Source organism: Poecilia mexicana, unplaced genomic scaffold (assembly GCF_051168715.1).
Source record: "Poecilia mexicana isolate PSO_F unplaced genomic scaffold, ASM5116871v1 scaffold_1, whole genome shotgun sequence".
Taxonomy (NCBI): domain Eukaryota; kingdom Metazoa; phylum Chordata; class Actinopteri; order Cyprinodontiformes; family Poeciliidae; genus Poecilia; species Poecilia mexicana.
The window spans coordinates 25,087,530-25,093,550 of record NW_028263370.1 but is presented as its reverse complement, the minus strand read 5'-3'; positions in this window follow the sequence as shown (position 1 = coordinate 25,093,550).

The following is a 6,021-nucleotide window of genomic DNA, read 5'->3' as shown; positions in this document are numbered from 1 at the left end:
AAATCGATGCCCTATCAATTACAAAATTAATCATATTGTATTTTCAAAGATTGTTTTTAGCAGTAAAAAATTTATGTTCCCACTCCCAGATCAAAAAACACACATCCGTATTTGCCCTGAACCCCCCTATCTGAGTTAAATGGTTCGTTCCTGCTTGGAGCCTTCAGAGTGACGCTGTTAGCAGCAGACAGTGGGAAACAAGAACGATGGTGGCAGTTATTATCATAGGTTATGTCGAGAAAAGTCGAGCTCAGCCCACTTCCCCATGCTGGAGATTTTAGTTTAATAATAACAATAAATAAAGTTATCTTTCAAACTGATTACACAGGTGACATCAAGACCCAACAGTAGAGTCAGATGCTAATAAAATTAATCTGGTTGTGTGTGTTGTTATTGTGTCCTGCTTTAATTCTACTTTTTTCTATTTAATCATAAAAAAATCATAATCAGGCAGAAAGAGAGTTATGAAACAGGAAGAGCAGGTTTCCTGGAAAAAGAGGAAGTTTCCAGCCTGCAGTGATTAAAAATAGTTCAGACTGCTCATTTTGAGCACTAAAGGTTTAAGGAATAAAATCTAAACATTTTGAGTAATTGGATAAAACCCAGAGTAAAATACTTAAATTAATAATGATAACTTATAATTAAGCCAATAATTAATATTGGTTGATGTTGGTTTGATTATAAGAATATTTACACTTACTCTTATACTTATGGAAGTACTTACAGCTGAAACAAGTAACTGTAACATGGTGTCAAATGATTAGAATGATGAATTATTATTGGTTTCTTTTCAGAAATGTCTGTAATAACTCATTATGATTATAAGCGTAACTAATAAGTAATGGTTATTATAATATAAGTGAATGCAAAATCAGAGAAACTAAAAGGTTGTAAATGTGATTTTGACATTGAACTTGAAATGGTGTAAAATGTGTAACTGTAACTAAAGGTCACTGATGTTGTGTTAGAGGTGGATGGTAGAGGAAAGGTCAGGGGGAAAGAGGAACTGATGGGAGAGCGGAGGTGTCTTAAGGCCTTATTGCTAAACTTCAACTTACCTAAGAAAAGGTTAGACACAAGAGGACTGTTGAGCAACTTGGGACATTAGTACAGACATCAGGTCATGTCCAAAGATGGTGATGGATATGAGATCATCGGTCCAAGCAGTCAGCCAATGAAACAGGCACATGAACAAAGCTAGCCAATGGAAATGCACTAAAAGGGTGGATAAACCCTTTATAAGGTGAGTGCAACAGAGGAATCTTTGGTTGGATCCTTCAGGCAGCTTCGAGCCAAGATCGAGATGGACAAAGAACTCTGCAGCTGAAGAAGAGCCGGAGCCACAGAGCCGAAGACTGTTCTGCACATGGGGACCAACCCGTTAGCCCCGCAACATGTGGCTTCAAATTGCATTTCTCTCATCAGCTGGGTTTGGGACCCCAAAGAAAAAGACCAAGGCAAAGATGAAGATAAAGACAAAGGCAAAGAACAAAGACAAAGATGAAGAACTGGTGTGTTCCTTCCGTGAGACCAGCTCGTCTACATCTCCATGGACCAGAAAGATCGTGAGACGAAGAAAAAGGAGCTACAGAGCTGCAAGACAAGAAGGAGAGGACCGCTACGAGCATGAGGAAGTCACCCTGAGGCCCGAGATCTGCCGCTCTGACTCAGTACTCTTCCTGTACTGGGAGCCTCCTGCTGCTGCAACACCTTTTTCATCATCAGGCCAGTTCTGGGGTTCAAAATGCCAAACACCGTCCATCTCTCTCAAAGTTTCCTTTTTTAGTTCACAGTGTCAGCATTAGGGAAAGATAGGCTAGATTATTGATTTTACTTATTTGATTATTTCTGCTACTGATTTAAGCTGTACTGACCCTTGCAAAATTGCCTTGCTAATAAAATACTTAGCATTAAGAAAATCTAAAAGATGTTGTGGACATTCAGTTAATGAGTCACCTTAAAGTTCTTTGATGGTGTAAAATAGCTATGAAGTTTGATTCTGGGAGGAGAAGGTGGAAAATGTTTTATAGGTTGCTTTTAGCCAAAACTAAAACAACACCCTTGGGACTCGCCCGAGTCACTAAAACCTACCTGGTTCAATAACAAGTGCAAGTTGTAATAAGAGAAAGAGCGACCGTTAACAGGTGTGCTCTGTGAAACTAGCTGATTCTGGGCTGCTCTATCTGGCTAATTCACAGGGTGAAAAAGGGTGGGACATCTGGATGGAGGTCGTTAGAAACCAGGCTAGTCTTTCTCGCACCCAGCTTAAACAGAGTTTACTTCAGTTCTGGGTAGGGTAAATCCCGGCAGATTTAGGAAACTCAATTCACCCGTTAGACGGAGAGCTGGGAGCAACATCTCCCTCCTCTCAGAAGAGGAAGTAGAGAGAGAGAAGGGGGGGGGGTGCTGTGCAACAACAAGGTGGCGCCCAACGTGGGGCCACGCCCCTTGAGAAGGGGGGCGGGGGGTGCTGTGCAACAACAAGCCTGATTATGGAAAAGGGAGGTGGCGCCCAACGTGGGGCCATGCCCCTTGAGAAGGGGTAGAGCCCTAGAAAACTAAGCGGGTGAAACAGGAGGAGAGTTCTGGATAGCTCGCTTAGAGTAGTAGCTCTTAGGGAATAGAGTTAGTGGTGACTGATCCGACCATCAGTCACAACCCTTGCAGTAACTGTATAGCGTACAGGTGAGGGAAAGCTTCTACTGAGGATAAACGTGCGTATCCGGACGTGAAGCCAGCAGCCAACATAGCCTAGACCCATCCCTGCTCGATAGCTTAAGAGAGGCTTTGGGGGATAGGCAACTCGAAGACAAAGACAATCATGAGAGCAGGAGAGAAGATGAAGATCCCTGTCTAAATCCCCGTTCCAGTCAGCCCCAGTGAGAGTGATCCTGTATGGAGAGGGATTTGAGACATGGACACGAGTGAATCAAAGGAAGGTTGTCTTTGTTGGAATCGAGAAGTGGGACAACACTCCCAGAGGAAGGGAGGTTCCAGAAGAGTACGTGGATGAGGTCGTGCGGAGCGTGCATGAGGTCCTTGGACATGCAGGCGTACGGTCCACCCATAAGGAGCTGGAGGAACAAGACCTTTGGACGTCCCTTCAGACCATCCGATGCAGCTGTGGGACTGTGAGTATGTGGTCCATACGCAGGGCTCTCAGGGCAGCGGATGGAAGGGTTGTTCATCAAGGAGCACATTACCCAAAGGTTCAGTCTGCATGGATGTAGCAGGCCCCGTGGATAACAGAAAAGAGAGGTCAGGAGTACCTCTTGGTGCTGATGGACATGGTGTAACAGTGACAGCTGTGAAAGAGTAGGTCTTCCCCTGCAGAGAAACTCCGTTCAGGTCACGGAAAGCAGGGGGGCGGAGGCGCTTCTCCTTTTGGCCCAGAGAGGGAAAGGGGAAGTTGCGGTTTGCAGTGTCATTGAAAACAGGGCAGAAAGTTTGGATTAAAGCTCAAGATCAGCCTGCAACATCGGTGATCAAGCTGAAATTCAATGGAATTAATTTTGTGAAGCAAGTACTGCACTGCAAAACAGTACTATTAATGAGGAAAGGGGTCCACAAGGTCAGTGCTCAAGCCAGTTCTTAGCTAAAGCGAACCAGAACATTGCAAGAATCAAGTAACATGCCATCCTGTGTTAGACTTGCCACTATTACCGGATGATTGCCATTCAAAGAACAACTTCAAGGCTTTGAGTGGGAGGGCCCTGAAGAAATTGGATTATGCTAAAGAAGAACTCCTGTCACAAACGGATGGATTAAAATGGAAAAGGGACTGAAGTCGTGAGGAAGGAGTGGCATCATAGACAACCACTAAGATCATCCTGCAACAAAGCATTGAACACCTGGAAGGGGAAGGGTCAACAGTTTCCTCCCAGGACCTGAACACTTCTGATGCCTCCGACAACTCCAGTACCCCTTAACGACCTCCAGCGACGGAAAAGGATTACGATTATGGATAAAGCGTCATGCTGCTCATGCTTTTTGCTTTGTTCTGCTGAACTTCCAGATTTTTTTTTTGTGAGGTTTCTGCCTCAGCCCGTCAGCCCATCAACATGTTCCTAAGGAATTGCCACATCCTGAAGAACTGACAGTTCATCCAGCTGAGGATCAGAGCGACCTGGGTTCTCTTCGACATTCGTCACTTCCTGGGAGACATCAAAACTCCAAGGAGGGGGTGTCAAAGAGCAGTGGAGTTTTGAGAATCCAGCCTGCAGTGATTAAAAATAGTTCAGATTGCTCATTTTGAGCACTAAAGGTTTAAGGAATAAAATCTAAACATTTTGAGTAATTGGATAAAACCCAGAGTAAAATACTTAAATTAATAATGATAACTTATAATTAAGCCGATAATTAATATTGGTTGATGTTGGTTTGATTATAAGAATATTTACACTTACTCTTATACTTATGGAAGTACTTACAGCTGAAACAAGTAACTGTAACATGGTGTCAAATGATTAGAATGATGAATTATTATTGGTTTCTTTTCAGAAATGTCTGTAATAACTCATTATGATTATAAGAGTAACTAATAAGTAATGGTTATTATAATATAAGTGAATGCAAAATCAGAGAAACTAAAAGGTTGTAAATGTGATTTTGACATTGAACTTGAAATGGTGTAAAATGTGTAACTGTAACTAAAGGTCACTGATGTTGTGTTAGAGGTAGATGGTAGGTGAAAGGTCAGGGAGAAAGAGGAACTGATAGGAGAGCGGAGGTGACCAATGCCTTATTGCTAAACTTCAACTTACCTAAGAAAAGGTTAGACACAAGAGGACTGTTGAGCAACTTGGGACATTAGAACAGACATCAGGTCATGTCCAAAGATGGTGATGGATATGAGATTATCGGTCCAAGCAGTCAGCCAATGAAACAGGCACATGAACAAAGCTAGCCAATGCAAATGCACCAAAAGGGTGGATAAACCCTTTATAAGGTGAGTGCAACAGAGGAATCTTTGGTTGGATCCTTCAGGCAGCTTCGAGCCAAGATCGAGATGGACAAAGAACTCTGCAGCTGAAGAAGAGCCGGAGCCACAGAGCCGAAGACTGTTCTGCACATGGGGACCAACCCGTTAGCCCCGCAACATGTGGCTTCAAACTGCACTTCTCTCATCAGCTGGGTTCAGGACCCCAAAGACAAAGACCAAGGCAAAGATGAAGATAAAGACAAAGGCAAAGAACAAAGGCAAAGATGAAGAACTGGTGTGTTCCTTCCATGAGACCAGCTCGTCTACATCTCGAAGGACCAGAAAGATCGTGAGACGAAGAAAAAGGAGCTACAGAGCTGCAAGTCAAGAAGGAGAGGACCGCTCCACGCATGAGGAAGTCACCCTGAGGCCTGAGATCTGCCGCTCTGACTCAGTACTCTTCCTGTACTGGGAGCCTCCTGCTGCTGCAACACCTTTTTCATCATCAGGCCAGTTCTGGGGTTCAAAATGCCAAACTCCATCTGTCTCTCTCAAAGTTTTCCTTTTTTAGTTCACAGTGTCAGCATTAGGGAAAGATAGGCTAGATTATTGATTTTACTTATGCTGTGCAACAACAGTTAATATGCTGCTAAGAAAAGTTAGAAAATCAGGTTTTCAAACACAAAATAGAGAGGGAGAGAGAGAAAAAGGTAAGAGTTGTTACGGCCCTGGGCCTTGTAGGCCGGGCTGCAGGTGTTACTTTTGTCTGTCTTTGTGCTCCTCCCCTTTGCAGGTGTCTCTGGTTCATTGATTGGGAGCGCGGAGTACTTGAACCTGCCTGTCTCCGTCTTCTGGGTCGCCTTCAGCGTCCATCTGCCGATTGACACTGGTGGTGTTTGTTGCCAGGCCTCAGCTCCCCTCCTTTCTGCACATTTGCGTTTGCCTTTGTTTTTGCACTTCAACACTCCCATATGCACTCGTACAACACATCCAGGCATTTGCATTACACCACTGATACTGATATCCACAATCCATTTTTGTTTTTGTTAATAAATATTAATTTAAATGCACTTTAACCCCTGCATGGTCTCCCGTTTTAT